The sequence below is a fragment of the Uranotaenia lowii genome, unplaced genomic scaffold (assembly GCF_029784155.1).
Source record: "Uranotaenia lowii strain MFRU-FL unplaced genomic scaffold, ASM2978415v1 HiC_scaffold_20, whole genome shotgun sequence".
Lineage (NCBI taxonomy): Eukaryota > Metazoa > Arthropoda > Insecta > Diptera > Culicidae > Uranotaenia > Uranotaenia lowii.
In genome coordinates this window covers 1-25,352 of record NW_026598076.1, presented here as the reverse complement: position 1 = coordinate 25,352, position 25,352 = coordinate 1, and positions in this window count along the sequence as shown.

Below are 25,352 nucleotides of genomic sequence, written 5' to 3'. Positions count from 1 at the left end.
TTTGTCGATATTTTTTTAAATTGAAAAAAAAGCGTCACTCGAAGAAAGACGATGCCAATTTATTTTGTACAACATTAGGACTAATCCTCAATTTTTTCGGAACTTTGCAAAACATCTTGAAATTGTGAAGTTAACGGCAAGTTTTGTTATTAAACGTTATTTGGAACTCTGAGTATTGAAATGAAGAATAAATATAGCCAAAATAAATGTTCAATTAGTGATCATGAACACAAAAGTGTAGCGAAAGTTTTCAGTGAAATTTTTATTCTTCGATCGCTATCAGGGTACTATGGGGCAATTCTTCACTAAATGGAAAGCAAAAATGTTTTTCCATGCTTTTTTTTTAATTTTTCAAGATATTTTATTTATTCTATGATAAAATAAACCTAATATTACTTTTCTAACCTGTAATGCGTGTATCTAGCTTTCAATTGTGATTTGATCTATTTTTTTTTTTTTTTTGATAAAAAAAAATCAAATTGTAAATAACCGATTCATACTTTTAACAACATTTCATTTAAACAAAATTGAAGTCTCTTTGATATTGTCTCAAAAGCTGGTATGTTATTGTTAATTTTTTTCTAATTTTAATTGCTTCGAAAAATGGAGATAAATAAGAAAATTATTCTGCATAACTGCCGTAAACATTTTCTGCTAAAGCTTTCCGTATCTGAATCATCTAGGCATTTGTGCGTGAGTAAATGCCCAACAAACCTATAGATCAGACTTCCGGGTCATTCAATCATATTTTTGATCGTTCCACTATTGAAATAATGTCTTGGAGATATCTGGACCCAAAGTGTTCATTTTCGTACCGAAGGACATGATTCCTCTCAATGCACCGGAACTTAAGACCCATCGAAAAATACTGGGTTATTTTGAAGTAAACACTATAAAAATATCGTGAGGAGTTCAATCCTGAGAAAGAAATGAAGAAAAAGTAGTATTATGTACAGAAATAACTACAGCCAAACTTTGTAAAAAATTTAATGAATTTGTCATTGTTGATTAGATGGATTTTTGACAATTTCAAACATCAATGAAACACTTGAATACAGAAAAGCTATCAAAAATTATGAGTATTTCAAAAATAAAATAGATTTTTCGGACTTTTTACTTTCTGAAAACCACCATTCAAATTTCCCCGAAACGGTTATTTAACGAACGGCGTTGGAAGGTTAACAACGAATAATATGGTGATGCTTTGTTTGGGTTAGTGGTCTGCACTTCGATGGTTTTGGCATTGTCCAGCCATTTCTGCTTCCCGATGAAACGCAAATCGGTGCCACCCAAACGGGATGTCTACTACCGATTCCTTCAGTGGCATCGTTTGCGCATCTTGCAATTTTGTTGCAATTTGCTTATAATTCAGTCTAGCTAGGCTAGAATTAACCTGAAGGGAAGAAAATTTTTGTAACAATTTTATTTAAACAAGGAAATGTGCTATCCAATCAAACCTTCTTTGCTTATCATCTCCTTTATTACAATTGATAAATACGAGCTGCCTGCAGCTGAGAGCACACTAACTGAACTTTTGAACATGTAGTGTTTGGATGTGTAATATTTATTCAAGTATAACACAATCAATCATAAAAATAATGTTGAAATTACTATATTTATAGTTCAATGCCTAGAATCAATCATACATTTGTAGTTGAATCTAATATATTTACAGTTTAATCAATTATACCATTACAATTGAATCTACCATATTTATACTAGAGTGTGAGAGATCAACTAGGAATGTTGGATCTATTATATTTAAACTTGAATGCATAAAATCAACCATACAATTGTAGCTGAATCTAACATATTTACAGTTGAATCAATTATAACATTACAGTTGAATCTGTCATATATCTGGTTAAGTCAACCATACTGACATATAAAAGGTGAGGATTCAACCAGGAATTTATAATTGAATCTTTTTTATTTATAGTTGAATGCTTAAAATTAATCAGACAATTGTAGTTGAATCTATTATATTTACAGTATAATCAATTATACCAGGGATTAGCAAAGCGCGGCCCGCGGGCCGCATGCGGCCCTCGAATCATGTTTGTGCGGCCCGCGAAGCTTATCTCAAATTAAATTTATTTCACGATTTTTTTCTACCATAGATTGTTTTTATCATAAAATAGCAGTCCCTAACGAACCAAAAAAAAAGTTCTATCAATAGCTTGATATATATGCACGTCGATTGTTTGCAGTTGCATTTGGCCCATAATCATCCAGATTCTTGACTTTTATGAAGGATTTAAACTTTTAATTGAGCTCTTATAAAGACATAAATGCAATATTAATTATTGGGAAAACGTTATATGGGAGTTAGTTAAGTCAAATTTATCGTTTCAAACAAAGTTAAAAAGAAAAAAGAAAATTTTATAATAAAGACTGGGTAAAAGATTATAGATTTTCTTTCAGCATTTAGGGTGCATATGTTTCAATAACTGATTTTGCCTGATTTTGACATCCTGAATTCAAAACGTTTCACAGATTTCGTATATCACTTATAATTTCGGTAATTTGGCGTGTGGAAATTTTTGAATTGATCAGTTTTGGGTATAATCGATCATTCATAACTGATAAACCAATAAACCTACATTAAATCCAAAAGCTGATTTTTAATCAATTTACAACCCTTCATTAAATTAAGGCTTCAGATATTGCCAAGATATTCTTGTATAAAAAAATTGAATTATAATTTTCATAGAAGTTCCAAACAATTAGACTACAACTTCTTCTGATATCTTTAGAGAAAGTAATTGAATATTTGATATTTAAGATGTTAAATCGTTCAACAACTTTGCAGAAGACTGTTCATTCAACAACTACGAAATGATTTGACTTACGTTTTTTTAAATATAAAATGTTCAATTTCGTTTAATTTTTCTTTGAAATATCGTCGAAATCACCGTTATTTGCATGTTTGAAAAAAATCACAAAAAGAAATCTTCTGAATTTTTTTTTTTTTGGATTTTGAAATATCATTGAGTAAACAAGTATTTGTATTTTACAGTTGTGTGAAAACAGTATACAAATTGATTAACTTTTTTTTTCAAATTTTTTAAAGATATCTCGAAAACTATCACTGACTAGTGACTAGAGCTGTAGAAAATCTAATATTTGGATTGAGCCCCCCTGAATATGTCAAACTCAGTTCAGAGATTCTTTGCACCTCGGATAATGTGAATTTTGTTATCTTGTGTTATGTGTGATGCTATTTTCAGAAATTTCATTTCCACAGTACCGAAGTCATAAGATTTTTATGATTCAGCCTAAGAAAGCCTATCCCAGAGATATTTTATTTAAAAAGGAAATTTATGAAATTTGTTTAAACAATTCTAGAAACAAAAATGTAAACTATAACATTGACAAATTTGGTTATGGTTAAAATCTGTGAAACTATGAATTTTTCAACCTCGCTCAACATCTGATTGCAATGATTTCATACGGAGCTTCAGATAAGAACAAAACACCGTTTATAGAAAAAAAAATTGAAGCTTCACGATAAAAATTAAATGGTGATTTTTTTTCCAAAAATGGTGACAAAACAACGCTCCATAAAACTTTTTAATGGAAGTGATTACAAAAAATTTCATTGAATTAAAATCTTTTTACGAACCACAGAAAGACTTTAAATTTTTTTCGTTTTTATCTAATAAAAGGGAAGTTAAAGATGTTTCCTTTTATAAAAAAAGAATATTCGCTAAACATGTAAAATCGATTAATACATTCAAATAGTTGAAAAATGTTCAAGATTTTTTGATAAAACTTTCCAATTTCGGCAGGTAATCAACTTATGATGAAACAAATGTTTATGTAAGTGAGTACATGAAATCGTTTTATTTATCCTTTTTATGATTTCTGTTTGTCGAAATTAGTCGCTATAAAAAATTACGTAAAGCTCTGCAAACTATTTATACCTTAATAATATTTTAATGCGGCCACAGTGGTCCAAAATGCGAAAAACGTGATCGTTGTTTATAACTTTTTTAGGTCACATTTTAGCATATCGGTGTCTTGGGAGAAGTTTGTCAGTAAAATCAGCTCTATAATAAAAAACTATTATTTTTCTGGTCAATCCCCCTACAAGTGAGATAAAATTTCTAACTTCTCTGTTATAGGTTTTAGCTCTTATATGTGTTGGACAAACTTGTTAAAAATCAAATTTTCTACAACTTTGTCTCAGATGCCAAGTTTCTAAAACAATTATTATCCGAGATATCGGCCAAATAAGAAACTTAACCTCTAAAAATCATTGTTTTAATAATAACTTTTTTCAGTAAATTTTAAGTTTAATAAAATGTTCCACAAAGTTGTTTGTCTTACTAAAATACACCACTTTGTTGAACATTTCAAGTTTGTAAAATGTGATACTGCAGAGCTATGTTAAAAAGATTACCGAAAATAAGGCTTTTTCACGCCTTATTTTAGAAACACCGGGCAACATCGGGCAGCCCGCTTTAGATGCAAAATAAAGTCGAAGATTTCGTCTACAAGATGCAGGTATAATCGTCAGTATCCACTTGTATCCAAGCGAGATACATCAATTTTACTTTTTCATGTTTGCATTAAAAACAACGATTTCTATGAAAGCACATACAGCGCATTCTACTAGGTACGATTGTTTTCTTCTAGCTTTTCCCTGCGCGATGTCAGAAGCAAAGGTTTGGAAGCGAATTTATATTATAAGTACAGGTTATTGTGTATTCAATTGAAATAGATATCCTCTACAAGCTGGAGATGCTAATAATACAAATTCGCTTCCAAACCTTTGCTTCTGACATCGCGCAGGGAAAAGCTAGAAGAAAACAAACGTACCTAGTAGAATGCGCTGTATGTGATTTCATAGAAATCGTTGTTTTTAATGCAAACATGGAAAAGTAAAATTGATGTATCTCGCTTGGATACAAGTTGATACTGACGATTGTACCTGCATCTTGTAGACGAAATCTTCGACTTTATTTTGCATCTAAAGCGGGCTGCCCGATGTTGCCCGGTGTTTGTAAAATAAGGCGTGAAAAGCCCTATTTTCGGTAAACTTTTTAACACAGCTCTGCAGTATCACATTTTACAAACTTGAAATGTTCAACAAAGTGGTGTATTTTAGTAAGACAAACAAGTTTGTGGAACATTTTATTAAACTTAAAATTTACTGAAAAAAGTTATTATTAGAAAACTGATTTTTAGAGGTTAAGTTTCTTATTTGACCGATATCTCGGATAATAATTGTTTTAGAAACTTGGCATCTGAGACAAAGTTGTAGAAAATTTGATTTTTAACAAGTTTGTCCAACACATATAAGAGCTTAAACCTATAACAGAGAAGTTGGAAATTTTATCTCACTTGTAGGGGGATTGATCAGAAAAATAATAGTTTTTTATTATAGAGCTGATTTTACTGACAAACTTCTCCGAAGACACCGATATTCTAAAATGTGATCTAAAAAAGTTATAAGCAACGATCACGTTTTTCGCATTTTGGACCACTGTGGTCCACCGAAAGATTTTCAAATTAAAAGTGGCCCGTTGCTTCAAAAGGTTGCTCACCCCTGAATTATACCATTAGTTGAATCTATCTTATTGATAGTTGAATGTGAGATATCAACCAGAAATGTATAGTTGAATCTATTATGTTTATAATTGAATGCATAAAAGCAATCATACAATTGTAGTTGAATCTATCATATTTACAATTGAATCAATTATACCATTAAAGTTGAATCTATTATATTCATAGTTGATTGCGTAAGGTCAATCATCAGCTGAAATAATTTTAACCACAATTTTCTTTTTTCTCCGTGTAGTTTATTTTCTACAGCGTTTTTCAGTAATGCAATTTAAGTCAGGAAAGGCCAGGGTGGATTTGATTTAAATCAAAATGATTTAAATCACGATTTGAATCATGATTTAAATCACTAGTCAGAAAGGCTTGATTTAAATCAATGGTTTAAATTAAATTTTCTACTCAAATTCAGTGAATAAAAAATTTAGTCTGTAAATTTAAAATGAAATTTCTTTGGACCTGGTTGATATTCCGAGTAAAAATCACCTATTAAAAAAGTTTAAAAACATGATATTCATATAATATCCATATAATCCATATAGCAAAGCGAATCCCTATTCACATTTGATCTACGTATTTTTCACATACCCTTCGGAATTTACCTACAACACATACGAAAACTTAGTTAATTCTGTTTGTTACGCGATTTTCTGTTTACTACGTGAAATTCAAATAGGTTTCACATAATTTTTCGAGTGTACGAAGAATTTCGACATAATTTTTCAAATGATCGTCAACTCGCTAATCAGAACTAGGCGTGTCTTTTTGATTCGTTGGATGTATACAATATCGAATCGATGTGAATTTCGTTTGGAAAGCATTGGCTTTTTCTGCCTTTGGTGAATGTATAAAATCATGATTCATAAATGTTATACATATACAGCCTTTTTTCTACTGAGTTAAATATCTCAGCTGCATTTCATGCTCGAAGAAATTTTGGATGGTAGATTTTTTCTCTTTAAAAAGCAGTCTATTGAAAAAAAAACTTCTACTTAAATCAAAACATCTGATTTAAATCAAAAAAATCAGATTTAAATCAAATAAATCCGATTTTTTTTTATTTTTTCAAAAAAATCATTGATTTTTATCCACCCTGGGAAAGGCCATATAACAAACAGTAACCTTTAACTAAACAAAATATATTTCGAAGACTAGTTATAATAACATTCTAAGTCTCACAATTTGGAACTCGAATGTGAACAACAAAGAAAACTTTTCAATTATCAAATGACAGTCATTTGTGTTTTGATGAGTGACCTGGCTAAAAGAATAGGTGTATATATTTTTATATTAGTTTATTTATCTTTACAAAATCCGCAGTTGTTAGTTTTTCTTCTGATTTGCGTCTTCTATTGTGAGTTTTCCTGGGACTTCAAACATCTTGACAGTTCATAATATTTCAACATAAGGCTTTACCGTTGATACTCATTACTTTACCAATAGCTTGTAGATTGAGCAAAATTTCTCAAAACCTTGTTTTTTTAATCTAAGCTTGAATTTTCTTTGGACACATATCAGTCCTATCGAAATCTTGTTCTTTGATCACTGTCTACTGGAATGATGTGACTTCCTTGCACAACTTTCCAAGTGTCATTACCGATCTGAAAACTTGTTTCAAGGATTGGCCACTAAACCAGGTTCTCAATAAACCTTCTCAAAACTAACTTTTATTCATTCCATTTTCACTTAAACTAGGGTTAGTTCCCCTACTTTGGGCTTTTTAAAAAGTTGTTTTTTATTAATTTTATTTTATTTTTTATTAATTTTTTCAGAAATCTGAAAAACGATTTAAAATCTGCTGTCAAATTTTGATAAAAAAATTATTTTTTCAAGTTTTTTTTCTTGATTTTTGCTAAGAAATTCCTGGATTTTGACCATATTTGCCTGGATTTTTGGTTGTTGATTTTGAAACCAATGCCCGGATTTTGCAAGGTTTTTAGATAAAATAGCTCGGATTTAATACGTGCTGAAAAAATTCTGGCTACCTTATCATCATAAATCGACATGAGTTTTGCGTTTTTAGGAAATTTATAGTTTATAATCTTATCCGTTAACAAAAGAATTAAATATTCAATTTTAATTAAAAAAAATTATCATGAAAAGTATGACAACTTGAGAAAATGTGCATCTTGGTTAGTACGGAAACAAAGTTTTTGTGATGATAGTATGATAGGATGAAGGAAGAATAAAAGTTCATTGTTTACTTACATCTATGCCAGCGAAATGAATGATTTCCAATTTTCGACATTTTATGACCAACGAATGCTCTAGCTAGGTCCAGAGTAGGGTCACTCACCTAATCTCCGCTAGAAATATAATGTCACTTCACTATGCTGTCCTCTTGCTAACTAGTCCGGGGTGTCCTCTTGCTAGTGATTTGGAGTCATTTTTCAAACCCTGGGGCTTCGTTTTGTATTAAAACTCATCCATTTTTTGCAGAATTTTCAAGTAACGTTAACATGAGTAAATTTGAACTATTAGGTTTGTATGGGAAAATTGAATATATTTTGTACTAAAAAATCAACATCATTTTTCTTTCTTCTGTGGAACCGAGCCTGTTAATGGTTTTTGTGCCAATTTATTAATTCATTAAAGAAAATTTTCTGCTGAACAACTTTGTCAAAGACCTTAACTTCGTATCTTATTAGACAAAAAAGTTATCAGGTGTTAAATGGGGGCATGTCTTTTGGCATGGATAATAATAAATAATAATAAATAAATAATAATAAATTCAATTGACATCAAGATTCCACAATCCATTATCTGTCAGTTAATAGAGTTAAGCTATTTCGAATGTTCTAACAGGATGGAAGATCCTGGATGTTTTTGAGCAGACAAGTCAGCTCCCAAGTTGAGAGCTCTGTTGTCCAAAACTTTATAAATGGTATAAAACGAAAGTCTCATCCACCAATGAATAATGTTTTTTTGAAGTTAATTTATTGGCCTTAAAATTAATCAGAAATTTCTTTCTAAATACCGTTTTCATCAGGAATCATCTTGTATACATACGGAATCAACGTATCAAGTAAAATGTTTCTTATTTCCTGTCACAGATTTCGCTAATAGCCTGGTAGATTTCATTATAATTTGTTGTATGACTGGCATCTTCTTAATTGTTTTTGGATACAAAGCATAGATAAAGTGCGTAAATCATCAATAACACATTTCGTTTGATTCATTGGCCAATTTTGATATCGGGAAACCGTTTTCGGGAAATCAGCAACTATTATACCAATTAGTTAGCCTTGCTTGGTCTCGAGCTGCTCGCTGTTACGAAAGTTACAGTTATACTGCTCTGGAATCATCTTTTTGATTTATTAGACACCGTTTCCGATTATTTACACTTACGCAGTTATGTGAAAAAGCTTCGGTATCGACTTCGCAAACCCGGCTGCAGATTATCCAGTTTAGTGACCCGTATTTTAGGGGGCCCGCTTACAATATACAATTTCCAATCCGAAAAGCCTCCCGGGCAAAAATGATTCGGCAGCCTGATTCGCCCGAAGTTGTCTCCTCTCTAGTGGCTATAGTGTGCGAGGAGCTACCAGTCTGATTTTAGCGGTCGTAAAGTTTTTTTTTATGGCCGCACTTGTCTCTTTCTGCCCGACCTCCGATTTCTGCCGCCGATCCAGCTCTCTTCCATTAGCATAATTAAACTTTTCATCATAAGCGGAGCGGTCGTTGAACTCTTTCCATTCGCTCGTTCGTTCATTCGTTCACGCGCGAGCTCGATCTCCTAGTTCAGTTTTACGTTGTCTGTTTATTTTTTTTTCTTCTTTCATTTTCTTATTGGGTTTCATATTTGTACATTTTCTTTTTTGGCGCCCGCACACACCACCAACAACAGCGTATCGAGATCGGCAACAAAACGGCAAATTTCGATCTAGCCCACCAACGAAACGTGTTGTGTTCGGAACATCTTTCATTTACAAACTCACACACCCGCATAGGGAGGGGTGGTATTTACCAGCTTGTGCAAAATTGAAAAGAAAAAAACACACCTTTTACCGCGCGAGCAAACATATGTGTGGAGAGCTTTGTAGAGCAATATAGACACTTTCGAAAAAAGTAGGAAAAAACACAGCGGCGAGTGAAACAAAACAATATGTCAGGGTAAACAATTAGACACCAAAACCAATGTATATAAAACGAGTTGGAAAAGAAGCAATCGAAGTATGGCGGAAAAAGTTGTTTTTATTGCGTTCACTTAGTCTAGTGACCTTCATTTCAATCAAACTCTCGCAAATTGACAAGAGAATCTGGTTGTGTTGTGTGGTTGGTTTGTCTGAAGCCTTCCGTTTGTTCAATTTAAATTTATTTTATTTTGTTTTTCCTGAAAGATCGCTGTATTTTAGTTTTCCAACATATGAGGAAATAGGGTATGATTGCAGAAAAAATCACGCCAAAAGTTTCTTTACATTTCAATTTTAATCTACTGTAAATTAAAAAAAATATATTTACAGTAGCGTTGAAAACAGAAGGTTTGTTTCTGGGATGAATCATCCAAAAGGTTGAAAATCCCAGACAAACATATTTCTTGTTACCCTCGAATGTTTGTATGTAGTGATAAAGCATGATTTTGCTCAAGAGCTTCAGTCTCCAATATAATACTGGCACAGCCAATCATGTCATCTTTGGCGCAATGCACGTTTTATCTCATTTTTGGCATAGAGTTAGCTCCAATTGGCATTAAAATTTTGAAACCGCTTTTTTGGGTGTTTGTATAAAATTCCGAATTCCTTTTTTAACTTAGATGCATAGCAAAGGTTATTCGAGAGTCAAGATCTCTATTAAGAACTAAGATTAGAACCCTAAAATATCATTTAAGATCCAAAATTTTTACACCAGTTTTTCAAAACACTTCTTATTTGAAAGAATGGAAAAAGCTTACTATCATATCTAGGTACAATCATATCCTGCCACTTTTTTTATCTCATTTAAAGTTTTTGCTGATAAATTAAATACATTTTTAGTCCTCAGTTGTCGATTTCTTAATATAGAAATCGTATTGTTGTTTTGTTTTTTTTTTTATTTAATTTTTTTTTTATTTTTGTTTTTTTTTATTTTTGTTTTTTTTTTAAATTTTTCTATTTTTTCTATTTTTTAATATTTTTATTTTTTTTTATATTTTTTTTTTAATTTTATTTATTATTGATGTAATATTTTGATCTCTAAAAATTATACGCACAGAAGCTCAAAACAAAAAGTTGGGTTTCTTATTCAGTTGAACATCAAAAGTACAACAAACTTAAAGATAAAACGGAATAAATTTATAATTTTTTCAATTTAAACTTTGAATCTCTAATCAACATCTCGAAAGAGACTTGAAGATCTCAAAACAGGATTTGATAAAGATTTTCAAATGGATTAATTGGTTCCAAAATATGGAAAAAACTAACTTTTGTTTTATTCTATAAAGTTATAAATAACATAGATTTTTATAAATTACAGCTTTGTCGCATACAAGTTAACAGTTTCTTGCGTTTTCAGTTAAATTTCATGAAAATATTTTTTCTAAAAAACATCATAACCCGCCTTTTCTTCAAAACTGGAATAGACGAATTTCGTGTGGAATATTTAAAGGCCTGTTTCCCTGTTCATATTTCAAATAATTTTATAAAGGTGAAGATGAAAAGGTGAGTTTTGAAGAATTTTCTCATTAAACTAATAAGAAACATAACCATATGCAGAATCAGAAACAAATACTCTAATTTTGGGTACGCCGATACACTTTTCCTTTATATGTCCACTAGCTGATTTACCCGGCCTTGCTCGGGTTTGCACAAAATATAAATCAAAATGAGTCGTTTGACTTTACGAAATTTTGTAGCTTTGTATTCAATATGTTTAATATATTTATTTTGAGAAAATTTTACCCATGTTGTGCCATGTGCCATGTATGTAAGCTTAGAAAGTTTTGTTAGTGTTTTTCAAGTTTTGAATGAGAATATTTACTGTGTTTCCCTTTTTCATATTTTTGAAACACTTATAGGTAGTTATGAAGTTCGTATTCATAGAAATTAAAAATAATTTCCCATGAATGCTTTTTTATTTCATCACGAAAAACATGTTATACCCACTCTTTCTTAAAGGAAGCTTGAATAGCTTTGGCTTTCTATTTTTAATCTTCAAATGATTAAACTATATTTTTATCTTTCCAACCCTCCATCTAATGAAGTCTCTTTTGGAGATGATCTCATCGGACGCTATATGCCAAATGCTCCCCCGTATGATATATTTAAGTTTTATTTGCGCAGAAAATTCTAAGAAGGCTTCCGAAACTTGCGGCAGCTCGTGGCCTTCAAGACTTCCAAGCTAACGGCCATGAGTTCGAATCCCAGTCACGGTATACACAGTAAACTTTTGTGGTTTAGTGGTTTAAGCATCTGTGAGATGCTAGCCATCATATACTCGAAAGATGTACGCTTAGAATTAAGTTAAAGGAAACTCTTCGAGGAAACATTGAGTTTCATTGAGATTCTGTATGTGTTTGTATTTGGATTTTTAAACTTGTTGAAGACTCATTTTTCAAATGTTTGTGTACTTTTCGTTGTTTTTTTCCACACAGTTTGATGATTAGTTTTTTTTAAATGTTCCAAGTTCCACTTATAGTTTTTTGAAGTAATCTAAAAGAAATTTTCTCGGAATCCAAATCGCCCATTTTATGATGTTATAACAAAAGATTTTTTTTCCAATTTTTCCATTCTTGGAAAAACAAATCTCATTAATTATTGTGAGGAGAGATAAAGTTAAAATTCTTGGAAATAATTTGATTGAATTCGTAGAACTTAACGGTTTAAGTTTTCGCATAATTAGATGGTAAAATTGAACACATTAATGATCAACATTTATACAAAAGTCATAGATTGACCGATGAAATTGAATTGTATAAAACTTAAAACCTCACACTTAATTTCATATAAAGTTTCTTGCGTTGGATTTGTTCCAGATAATGCACGTTAATTTTTTGAGTCCTCCATTTAGATTTCTCGACGGCTTTCAAAGCATTGAAATCACAGCTCTTAACTCATAACTCTGAATTTAATTATTTTATGAGGAATTCTAAAAATACGAAAATGGTTGGTTCTATAAAGCTTGATTTTAAGAAAATAGCTTAATATGTGTTCAGCACTCCATCCAAATTCATAATGCAGATAAATCATTGCATCCATACTTCACACACTGTATATTCTTATAGACTCCAAAGCCCTGCAGCAGTGGTAGGGAGTACTTTAAAAACCACTACAATTCAAGTCAATACATACTTTACAGGTTAGTTGTAATTTTCAATCCGAAATGTTAGCTCATTATTGCATCCAAAAATTTCGTAACTACCGGTACCATGTGCCTTCAGCAGTAGAAGATACAAAAAACACCCGCCAAAATTTCTCCTTTCAAATCAACGCTCAACAAGCATTGATTTGCTTTCCAGTACACGTGAACTCTGGATAGTCGTTTCTTACGCCCGGCCCATGGTGATGGTGAAAACAACCCGCCAAAGGAATCGAAAATCGGCTTCCAAATGGGTGCCATGACTTTTGATTTGTGGGAATAAAAACGAAAGTTGTATGGGAGGGTCCCTTTTCTTAAGTGGGAGGGGCTCAGAACTATCACTAAAACCTTACCATGGTCCAAATACATCTCTGTACCAAATTTCAGGCTGATCGGTTAAGCGGTGTCGATTTGTATAAGGTGCATACAAACAAACAAACATATATAGTCCAACTCATCTTTATATATTAGATAATTAGGAACATATATGTTTATAATCAGAAACAATTAGTGCCAACTTAGGAACATTGATATACTTGTAAAAACATATTAGTTTTCGAAAATTAAAGCTTAAAATGATTATTTTGAACTTTCACTGAGTGAATTAAAGAATTTGGAACTAAGTCACCAAAAATTGTATGTCTTACAATTGAAGATTTTACTTACTCTTATCAAATCTAAAAACCCCTGACAAAATAAAGCGAAATTAGGCACACCCACCCTACCCAATATTTTTTTGCTTTTAAATGATCTATACAATTTTGACAAACATCATATCTTCGTTTTAACGTTCTCGAATGTTGTTAAAATAAAACAAATTAACAAAAAAACTAAGTTTTTAAGTACAGACGAAAAACATTTTGAAAAAATCATAATCATCAAAAACAAATACATACAAACAAATGACTAGAAAGAACAAAAAATATCTAAAAATGATATAAAATGTCAAATATAACAAACATTACTATTTTGGCTCGGTTCGAGCTTGGCAACACAAAATTTTCGTGCGGGTTGCCAAAAACGACAGGGGCTTGTACTTGCAAAAAAAATGAATTTGAAACTGAATTAATTATCAAACCAAGACAAATTTAAATATGTAATCCAAATAGACATCCCAATTTTAAAAAATCGAACTTCGGCATTGAATGAATGTCTAGTTAGTCAAATCTATATATATAAAAATGAATGTTTGTCTGTCTGTCTGTTCCCTATAGACTCGAAAACTACTGAACCGATCATCGTCAAAACTGGCATCTGAGGGTTTTTGAGGCCGGGGATGGTTTCTGTAATAGTCAAAACTCCATCCGACTTAAGAAAGGAGAGGCTTCCATACAAGATTTGTAATTTTTCGAAACAAATTAAAGTCATGACATCCATTTTCTTGAGATTTTTTTTCCTTTGGGTGGTTGGTTTTTCGTCTCTATGGTCGAGGCGTCGCAAAAGGAAAGTAACCCAGGCATAGCATACTGATCAGTAGGAATATTTTGGCGCGTATTTCTCAACCAAGCAGATTTTCTTTGAGGGGTTTGTTTTTCGTCTCCATGGGCGAGCAAACGTCGTCGCAAGAGGATAGTAACCAAAGCACACTGTTCATTGATTGCTGTAAAATTTAACAATAAGGCGCCTGTTTCTCAAACACGTGGGGGCGATATGCAACCTAGATGTGTTTTTTCTTGCTTATTAGATTTGTACACAGCACGTGGTAATAAATGACGCTTAGATGTGACACGGATTGGTATTTTATCAATCGAATCAAAACCAATTTAAAGATTTGAAAAATACTTCCATATTTAGTTCATGTTAATGTAGGTAGCATTCGAATTTTCATTCAAGGAACATTAGAACATGTTCAAACGTTCAGCTTTTTCTGTTAAAAAAAATTAAAAATTATGTTTTCTTCTAGAAATTGTTACTTCGGCCCAAATACACAACTGAAACGAATTTAGAAATGAAGGTGGGAGCTTTTTATTTGAAATAATTCTGAAATAACCATCGTACTTTTTGCTTACACACCAATTCAAGTGCGTACTTAACATGAAAAGTGTTTTTGTGTTACATAGCTGCATATAAGAGACTTTTGATCCGCTTCGTTTTTGAAAAGCGAGACTTTAGAACTGATATTCAACTGGAAGCAAAATTTTTAAGAGAAATTTTTAGTATACCCTTAAAATGTTAAAAACAATATTCCCTTCTGTCAACTTACACGGTGGGGCAAGGGCAAAGGTCGAACTTTTAAGAAATTCATCTTCAAAATGATTCAATATGTTGGATAGATCAGAATGGGTATTCCGAATGTTGAAACTGAAGCGGTTATTGAAAATTCTTAAATGTCTTTGTAAATGAAGGTCATTCCCTTTGAACAGCATTCGTTAAAAGTGGAGTTACAAACATAAATTTATATTACAGGAATACTGCAGATATATCAGTGAAACTTGATAGAACAAAAAGCAGGAATTCGTATTAAATCCATTTTAAAGCCATTACTCTGACGCATCTGTAAATAAGCTTTGCAATGACACTTGCCTCAATATACGGGACAAATGTAAACTTAGAAATTTGTTTTTGCCAACATTTTTGAATATTTGACTTTCAAAGAGAAAATTAAAAAAAAAACGCTGAAAACTCATTTAGTGATGCAACTGATATTTTTTTAAATATATATATATATATATATATATATATATATATATATATATATATATATATATATATATATATATATATATATATATATATATATATATATATATATATATATATATATATATATATATATATATATATATATATATATATATATATATATATATATATATATATATATATATATATATATATTTTTACCGTAGTAAATTTATTTAAAAAAAAAGAAATTTGCACTGTATTTAATACATAACTAATTTAATATATTTTTCATTACCATGATAAGTGCTGTTTGGGTATCGAGCCGGTTTAATTTGCCTACCTTCTTCAAGCAGTGGGGGACAAGATTGAAAAAGATGAGAGAGCTCCCATGTAAATTTAAGATAAAGAGCTTTTCAAAGAAGGAACCATATTTAAAAAGGTTTTTTTTTGGGTACAGAGTACAAATTTCAGATCTTGAAAAACGAGTTTAGAGTTCAAGTTTCAGTAAATAATATATACCATCTTTGAATTGCAATTCAGAACTGCAGCTGCAGCTCTCATTTCAAAGTAGTTGGTTCTGAAGTATTATGAGGTTTGATTTAAAAAAATGCTCTCTAAAATCTAAATTTGAATAAATTTTTCAAATTACATTTATTTCTGGGGCGGAAGGTGTAGCAAAGCACAACGGGTCAGCTAGTTTATTATAAAAGTTTTATAAGCTAGTCAGTTTAATTTAAAAAAAAACAGTTTAGATATATTTTCCAGTAAATATATTTAAGAGGATTTGTCTGTTGTCAAATCCGAATCAAAAAAACTTATGCACAAATTTTATCATGTTGAAATAAGCGCCGGATTTTACACAAGAATTGTCTTAATCCTCTGTAAATTGGGTTTAATTTTTTATATAAAAACCTTCCCTATTTTCTAAAGGGAATTAAATTGCTCAATAAATCTTATTTTTATCTAAAAAATTGATTGTGTCACAAGTTTTATGAATTTTTTTCAAAAATTTTTGGGTGAGTTCTGTGAGTTGTCTAAACTGGTTTGCGTTAAAAATTCGTTCAGAATCATTTAAAAATTTTCTCTGTTTTCAAAAGTGGAAAGCATAATTTAATAAAATATTATTTTTTATAAAACATGATTTAATCCTTTTGTCATCTCAAAACTTGCTTCTGTTAGGGTGGTCAGCGAACCGGGAAAACCGGGAAATGACCGGCAATTGGAAATGGGACCGGGAAAAAACCTGGAATTTCAATTCAAAACTGGGAAAATTCTTTATGGATAATTTTTCCTTTAAATAAATCTGTTGAATTCTAAAGTTCATTGCTATCATCTTTAAAAAAAATCTCAAAAGCGGTATACAAACAGAATCTAAATGAAGAAAAAATGTGGGAAAAGTCGTGAATTTCGTGAAGATTTGAAATTTTGGTTGTGAATTTTCTTAATTTTGACTTGTTCAAAAATGAAAATTCAAATTATTGACAAGCGGAAAAAGAGCAAAGAACTTAAGAGAGCATATGGTTGGAAAAAATATTTTTTTACAATTCAGATCAATTTTTATCCTTTGAGAGGAGAAAAAGGCGAGAAAACAGAAAAATTGAAAATGAGTGGCCACCATGTTACATGGTTCATTAATGGATGCACCAAAGGTAGCACAAAATACCAAAATTTTTGTGTGATTCTATTCAACATTTTGCGCATTTATCACAATAAAAAAAATTAAAATTGAAAAGTAAATTCAAGCCTTAGAATTTTTTTCAAAATTTTAATTAAAACTTCAAATTCAAAATTCGAATTAAGAAATATCTGCATTTTTTTCTGGTTGGATTGCAAATTCAGACTCAAAATTCAGATCAACACTAAGGTTGCTGAAATTACAGCTAAATCTATAATTTCAGAGAATTTTGAGCAAATTTTCATCACAGAACACAGAATATTTTTATTATATAAAAATTTACAGATTTTTTCAATTTAGCTCATTTTTTTTTAAATCAAAATTTTGATGTTTATAAAAAATTTGGATTCCTAACTTTTAATAGGAAAAATGCGATAAGATTGCTAATGTTAATTAATTTTTTCTAGGCAAACTGTAGAAAAATACCAATTTGCCATGACTTAAAAAAAAATAATGGAAAAAGCATCACAGAAAACTATCACAAATCTCAGACAGAAAGTCAGAATATTATTTCGCAAAAACACAGAATAAATTTTGGCAACTTAGGGACTGCGAAATAATCATAGCCGAGAAACACCGAAATTCGGCACTCTCTATCTTAGAAATCATTGAACCAAATTCCACAAATTTACCTCGGATTTGTGGATCAAATGCGAGATTGTTCGTATTTGATCCGTAATGTGTTAACACGCCATGTCCAGAACTAAGCACCTAGTACTCAGGCTCTAAAAAAATTAAAATTCTACAATTAAAAACCTCACTTAATATTCAAGACAGGAATCGAAACAAAATTTCCGATTAATTAGGAGGAATAAGATTCAGCGGATTCTGTTTTCGAAAATTGCTGAGAAAAAAATTAAATTAGAATATCAATCAGTAGCAATTAACTAGAGCTAAGCATTAGACATAGAAATTAAAATTCGGATCATAATCCAAACTTAAAGTTAAGTTTTGATTAAAGTATAGATCCGCAATTCACCCGGAATTCATCGTTGATGATTTCAGAATTTAGAAACCTCAATAGTCAAATTCAGTATGCGATAAACTAATTTTTAACTGCAACATTATCGTTCTAATGCTATCGAAAGGTTGACAACATTAAAAAAAATATGAATTTTGCACCAGATATAGGTTTAGATATGTAGAATTGATTGGTATATGTACTTAACTCGAAATTGATAATTTTGGCACCTTATCCCTCTGATCCTAAGGGCCTCAAACATTTTCCTTCTCCTTTGCATTAAACTATTATGCTTAAATTATTTTTTTTGTGGAAATCCCAGCAAACTATATCGTTATCTGAATAACCTTTGAATTTGAAGCTTGAATTACTAAAAATTTTAAGTCCTCTCACACTTTTACGTTTCACATTTCAAAAAATGTCTTATTTTGGTTAAATTAAAACCCTGGTAAACATTTTCATTTGTGCATTTTAAAACTGGGAAGATCATAAAATATCGATCGAAAAACCGGGAAAAGGGAATTTGAAAATGGAAACTCGCTGGCCACCCTGTTCTGTGTACATTTCATGAAATCATGAAAATACTTCGAAATTGTTTGACTTGTACCGTACCTAACATTGATTTGAAAAATAGGGAGTACCATCCCAAATAATCTTCTTATGTCAAAATTTGCATGCGTTCCAACTTGATATGGCTTGTTATGTGTGTTGTAAATCAATTTTGGTAAACATAATTTTCAAGTTTTTTTGTGTTGTGTACTGAATCTGTGTCTTTTAATGCAAATTACTAGCTTATAATATCAAAATATGCTTTTATACAATTGTATTTATGAAAGTTACTTGAAAGTTGTTCGAATTATATCGTATTTTACATTGTATGGGTTCTCCCTGTTATGAAAAGTAAGAGGAATCGTTTATCACAATGAATCATCTCGTTATTTCAAAACATGTTTCATTCCAAATTTAATGATAACAAACTGAAAATTTACATGTAGTTCTTTTTTTATTCCTGTATCATCAGATGTAATTTTCCTCATTAACATTCATTTATAACATAACAAAATAATGGACGAAAGGCCACTTTTTAATATTGTAGTCTTTAGCTGAAATAAGAACTTCAAAAATTCGTAAAAATTGTATGCCATCTCAATTAATTCGAAATCAAAACTACTTATTCTCAACAATGCATTGCAACAAATATTCCTCCTTTATGCCAAACCCAATGACCGAATCGTACAACTTGTTAAATATTTTTCTAATTTTAAATTCATATAGCCTCTTGAGTAACAACTTTTTTTTCTCCTTCTCTATTTCCTTTCAGGTAAGCATCGATGCGTTTACTTACTACCCTCTTCTATCACGTATGGATATTTTTGGCATAGATTTGCTACTGGCTGCCTACATTTAGTTGGTGGTGTTGCTGCAATATTTGGACCTGGGTGCCGGGTTTTTTCTCACAACAACAATTTGACAGCAAGTAGTCGTCGGCGTCAGTCAACCAAGTAAGGAACATCAAACGCATCAACCGCAAAATCACCTTGACAGGTGTATCTGTATTTATATATGAATTTGTAGATTCTGTCCGCTGCTGTCGTCTTTCAAAATTGAGGAAGATCCTCCGATTTCAACCTACAGAGCGGCTAAGACGATAGATACTGTGAGCATCGGTACGCCACAACAAGCTATAGGTACTAAAATTTATTCCGCCTTCGCAAATCGCAAACTCTTCCATGAGAATTCGTACCTGCCGTGATGTTTTTTTTTTGCAAAGGAAGGTGAAGCCGAAATCAATCAGTCACCCACCGACCAGTGTCTTGGTTCGCGGGTATTGGTTAAGGTGGTTTTTGCTTTTCGAAATCTGAATTCGTCGCTTCACGCTGAATAATTCACGCGCCAGATTTTCGGTCATGGTGGATGTTTTGCCGGTGAAGTTGAACCTTTGCCAGATAGTTTGCACCAAAACGACACGGTCGCGTTTTTTTTTCTTGGCGGGAGGAGGTCGATCTTTAGTTTTTTTTTTCGGTGGAGGAGCGAAAAAATCTTTCGCAGGCCCATTCATTAGGTGAAAGTAGGGCTGTGTGCTCCATTGGATTTGGTCACGCCAAGTGATCGTCCCAAACAAAATATATATTTAAAAAAAAGAAAGACAACGAGGGACCCAAACCGTCACCAGATTATGGGTCTTTTGTTACATCTGTCCCCTTCATCTTTTTAAACCCAGAAACCTGGGGTCTGGGACTTACCTGCATGGTCCCAATTATGATTTGGTTTCGGGCGGGCAAGAATAGTCTGCCTTTATTTATGGCTTCTCCTAAACAACCGACTGTTCGGTTCCTTTCGAGGAAAAAGACAGTCAACGGAAATGGCCAAGCCAAACAACCAAGTGGCGAATAATAACCGGTTCGATTTCGGGTTGATCTCAGGTTATTTTTTCGATCACAAATTGATATTTTTCCCCGGTCTACGGATAAGCATCGTTAACATTGGATTTTTATTTATTGCCTCTCGTCATTAATTGGTACAAATTAAATTATCAAGTTTCTCCCTACCGATGCGATCGTATGCTAGGGATCAAAACGGTGGACATTTGTATTTCTCATTATAGTGTACTTTATCAACTCGAATCTTGCTGACTTGTTAAAAAAGAGATATTCACTTGAAGTTTTTTTACGCGGTTTTTTTCCACAGCTTTTTTCGCAGTTTTCGGGAATAAGCAAGTCCTTTTCAAAGGAAAACACTTAATTTTTTTCAAATCTGGAATAATCTTAACTCTGAGACTTGGAAAATGAGACATGAGACCTGAGACCTGAGATAAAGGATCTTAGATATGAGACCTTTGCCCTGAGACCTGATACCTTAGACCTGAGACCTTAGACCTGAAATATAAGGCAAAAAAATGAGACCTGAGACATAACTATGAGTCATGACACATGAAATATTAGACCTGACACCTTAGACACCTGAGACATGAGATACGATATATGTTCTTTGAAGAACATCACTTCTTTTCTAAAGCGAGTGGTTTGTCACGAAACTTACAATTCTCAATCAATCAAGTTAAAAATCTTGTGTCACTAAAGTTAAATGTTGGAAAATTTTTGGCTTTCAGTCAAATTATTTAAAATTATAGCATTTTTCTGTTTCATCCGACGATTCGGCGAAATCTATTTAGCCTTCTTCAGGGTTTTATAGGCTGCTATTTCTTGTCAAAAAATGCAAACCCTGAAGAAGGCGAAATACATACACAGAAACGTCGGATGAAATAGAAAAACGCAGTTTTTTAAATAATTTGACTGAAAGCCACAAATTTTCCAAAATTAACAAACAACAGTCGTAAAGGTTTTATCAACTAAAGTTATCTGAAATAAGAAAACGTAAACATAAAACGTTGAATACTTTTTTTATAGTATTTCGTAGTCATGGCTTGTTAAACATAGACATGTGGTCACATTGAACCCTGTAAACAATCTTTGACGGTCGCCATGTAATGAGAAGCACTTTTTTGTTTCAAATTAATTTCTTTTTAAAGAATTTCTCAGAATCGAATTGTTCTCACGTTTGCTACTTTTGTTCGGAGTGAAACCTTTTTGAACCAGATTTTGACGGTCGTCATCTAGGAAAAAGAGTCGCATATTTCTGTTGCGCGGTTTTGTATTGAAAGCCGACAGCAAATCACGTGTTGGATTTTTTAAGAAGCTTTGATGTTTTCTCTCGTGTGGTGGCCGTTGGTCAAGGTTGTACCTTTTCCAAAAAAGAGCTGTGATCACGATGAAATTTGTTACAATAATTTTTGACGGTCGCCATCGAAGCAAAACAGTTCAGCCCGAAGCTATAAACATTTTTCTAAATAGCAAGAACAGCTTTCTCGTGCCTTTAATTTAAAGCCGGAGATTTTCAACTGTGTTTCGAGATGCATACTGTTTCAGTTATCTAGCTTATCTTCAATTAAAAGCTTGAAAAATCGATGATATTTGTCATATTTTACTTCAATTTACAATTTTGGAAACGCCTTCGTAGTCTTATTAGATACCTTCTGTATAATGAAGAACTATTTGCTTAATTTTTTTTATTAGAAATTTATCAAATACTAAATTAAGAGAAAAAAAATTGAATTATATTTTTGTGAAATATAAGCGCTAAAGATTAATACCATTGATTTCCTTACAATTTAACAATAATTTTAATTTAATGATAAATGGCATTTCGGTGAAGTAGGTATACATTCTAACAGGAAGAATATCAAATGAAAGTAATGAAAATTATAGACGGATAGATTAGATTAGGAAGCATGAAAGGTGTTGAAAATGAGCCAAGAGCGTGTTTTTGAGAAAACTTCTTGCCGTACAAAATCAGTTATTGTGGATACCCAAAACCAACATTCCAAAATGCTCCTCTGTCATGAAACTTATAAACACCGGTAATCCTTCGTTGAATATTGAAATGATGTGTCGACTTATTAATTTACAATCTCACATTGCTCTAATTCCGACAAAAAATCTTTTTGAAACGTTAGAAGCTTTCAGAGGAGAATTCTTCAAATCAATGTTCCGAAAATCACTCGGAAGAAACGCTCATGATACGTTTCCAGTTGAAAAAATTCAAGGCCGAATGCTGCCGCCCTTTAGTTTCCTAGAGAGTCGGCAGAGCGACAATGCGAGATCGATGTTAACAAGATTCAAATGCGAGAGCTGGTTCGCATCAAAGTCGATCACTCAAGCTCACTAACTGGTGTATGAGAAGTGAGTGAGATACTTACTGATACACTTACTCACTCACTCACTCAAATTCAATCAATGCGGCCTTGTTCGGTTTGGTTCATACTGCCTGTGTACTTTCTGCCATACCGGCAGATCCCAGCAAACATGAAATCGTATCAGAAATGATAACTTAAGTCGTTTACAATGGTGTTTCGAATCGCAATTCCAACTGCACAGTGAAAAGATCGTATAAAATGTCGTCTGAAGTCAGATTAAATCGGATATGGTAGAAAGTCCGCCATGTTTGTGAATTGAGCAATGTTTTTGCTCCCGCGCGGGCATCAGGTGAGAAAATCATTGTCATGTTTTCTCTCAGATGGGAATTGAGTGATATTGACTAACGAGAGAACTAGAAAATACTGTCACTGGCAACGATTTGAAGCGGGGACTGAGATGAAGAGAGAAGATACGTCAATGATCACACAAATTGTGCAGCCAATGATTGAAATTGTGGTAAATTGTGACAAATTGTGCGGGAAAATGAGTAAATTTGAGTTAAAATGAGAGAAACCAGTGCTCAGAGAGAGATGGAAAATGTTCGAATTATTGCAACTTGTCGCTAATTGTGAAGCAGTTGTGGAATTTTGATCATTACCATTCCAAATGCAAAGAATTCTCTCTCTATTGCAATTCCCTAATCTGAAGGCTATGACAGCACAATTTTGCACTCTCTTGCATTCTTCCAATAGGTACGAATAAGGTGCCGGATAAAGCCCAATTGGTGTAGTTTTTGTCGCTTTAGAAAGAAATGAAATTTATATTTGTATATTACCTACACTTTGGTAGGTAAATGCTGTTTTTTCAACTTTCATACACGCAAAATAATTTTCACTTTAAAAATAAGTGACATCTGTAGTAAATTCTCGCCATACGTAATTTCATTTGAATTTTAAGTGATGGGTCAAGTGAATTCACTTAAGTGACCGGTCAAGTGAATTACACTATGACGTTCGAGTGGAATTTATCTGAATTTTTAAGTAAGTTTCTAGTTCAATATCTCTCGCGTTTTTAAATAAAAGAACATTTATAGAACACCACTTCGATTTCAAATACTTACATTACGCTTTCGCCATAAATTTATTGATTGGAAAATTCCATCGTAATCCCAAGGCAGATCGGTTACTGCGGATAGTGCGACTTCTAAATCTAACCTGCTGCAAACCAGAATATCTTTGAACGCTGCTCTTTAGAATTTGCCATTTTGAACTCTGAAAATAAACACAATTACAACCCGACATTCACTTGAAATTCAAGTGATGGGGAAGTGAATATTTTTTCTCATTTTAAATTCAAGTGACGACTGAAGTGAATGTGGATGAATTCACTTGAAATTTAAGTGACGGCCAAGTGAAATGTATATGTCGCACTTGAATGGAAGAAAATCACTGGATCCTTGTTTTTAAGTGAAAAATCATGTGTATTTTAAGAGTGAATTTGGGATCAGTGTACGATCGAACTTTCATACGACAGAAGATTTTAAAATATAATGTATATAGAATGTTTTAAAATATAGCTACAATATGTTTGCGGGGATACAATTCGAAGTTCAAATTGTCCTCCCATATACTGGTGTTAAAACTCTTGATAACTTACTGAAGCTTCTTATTGCTGGCCAAACTGAAACAAAAATTTCCTGAAGTATTAAAATAGAATCTTATGGGGATCTAAGAGACTAATGAGCTAGGAGACCTTTGAAAACGTGTTTTGTTTCTCCTCAGGCCACAACATTTAAACGTTTAGCAGTCTTCTGCCAAATACGACACCGATGACTAGGATGTTGTTCCTGGTGTTAGATTAGTTTTTGGGTGTGAAATATCAATATTCTCAATTTCTATTAGTTTAGAATAAAAACATCATTTATTTGGTTCTTTAGCACAAAATAAATATAGAATATGTCGCTGTTGCAGTGATATTCAATCATTGAATCTTGGTAAATGTTCTGAAATATCCACCGAGTTCACTTCAATTAGCCTTCTCTCCCAAAAGTTACGAGCTGACACACAATCAAGCGGAAAATACACAAAAAGCCTGTCCACCGAAATATTTCAAGAAACAATCAACCCCTCTACTAATCAAATTAGCAAAAGTGCCACTTTACTCAATTTGGCTCCAGCATCAGGACTTTTGCTCTGTCCCGGGTCTTCTACGAAAGATATTCCTCTGGCCAAATCCTTTGCCAACAAAACTTAGAGGCCTAGTTGAACGCCACTGTTCATTCAGCCGTTATGGGGCTGCGGCATTTTATCGTTCAATGGCTCCCGGCTCTTCGGTCCAACGAAAAGTTCCAAATGTTTTATTTTTGTTTTGTATATTTTTTATTTCTCTCAATGGAAACATCGGTTTCAGCTCAATGCCTCTGTTGGTGGAACGCAAAATATGTCACTACGGGAGCAAGACGATAAAACCGCACCAATAAAATCTGGGTTTTAGTGCTTTGGAGACAAATGGCCGGGCAGATACATATCCGATACATGGATGTGACAAAACTTCCCAT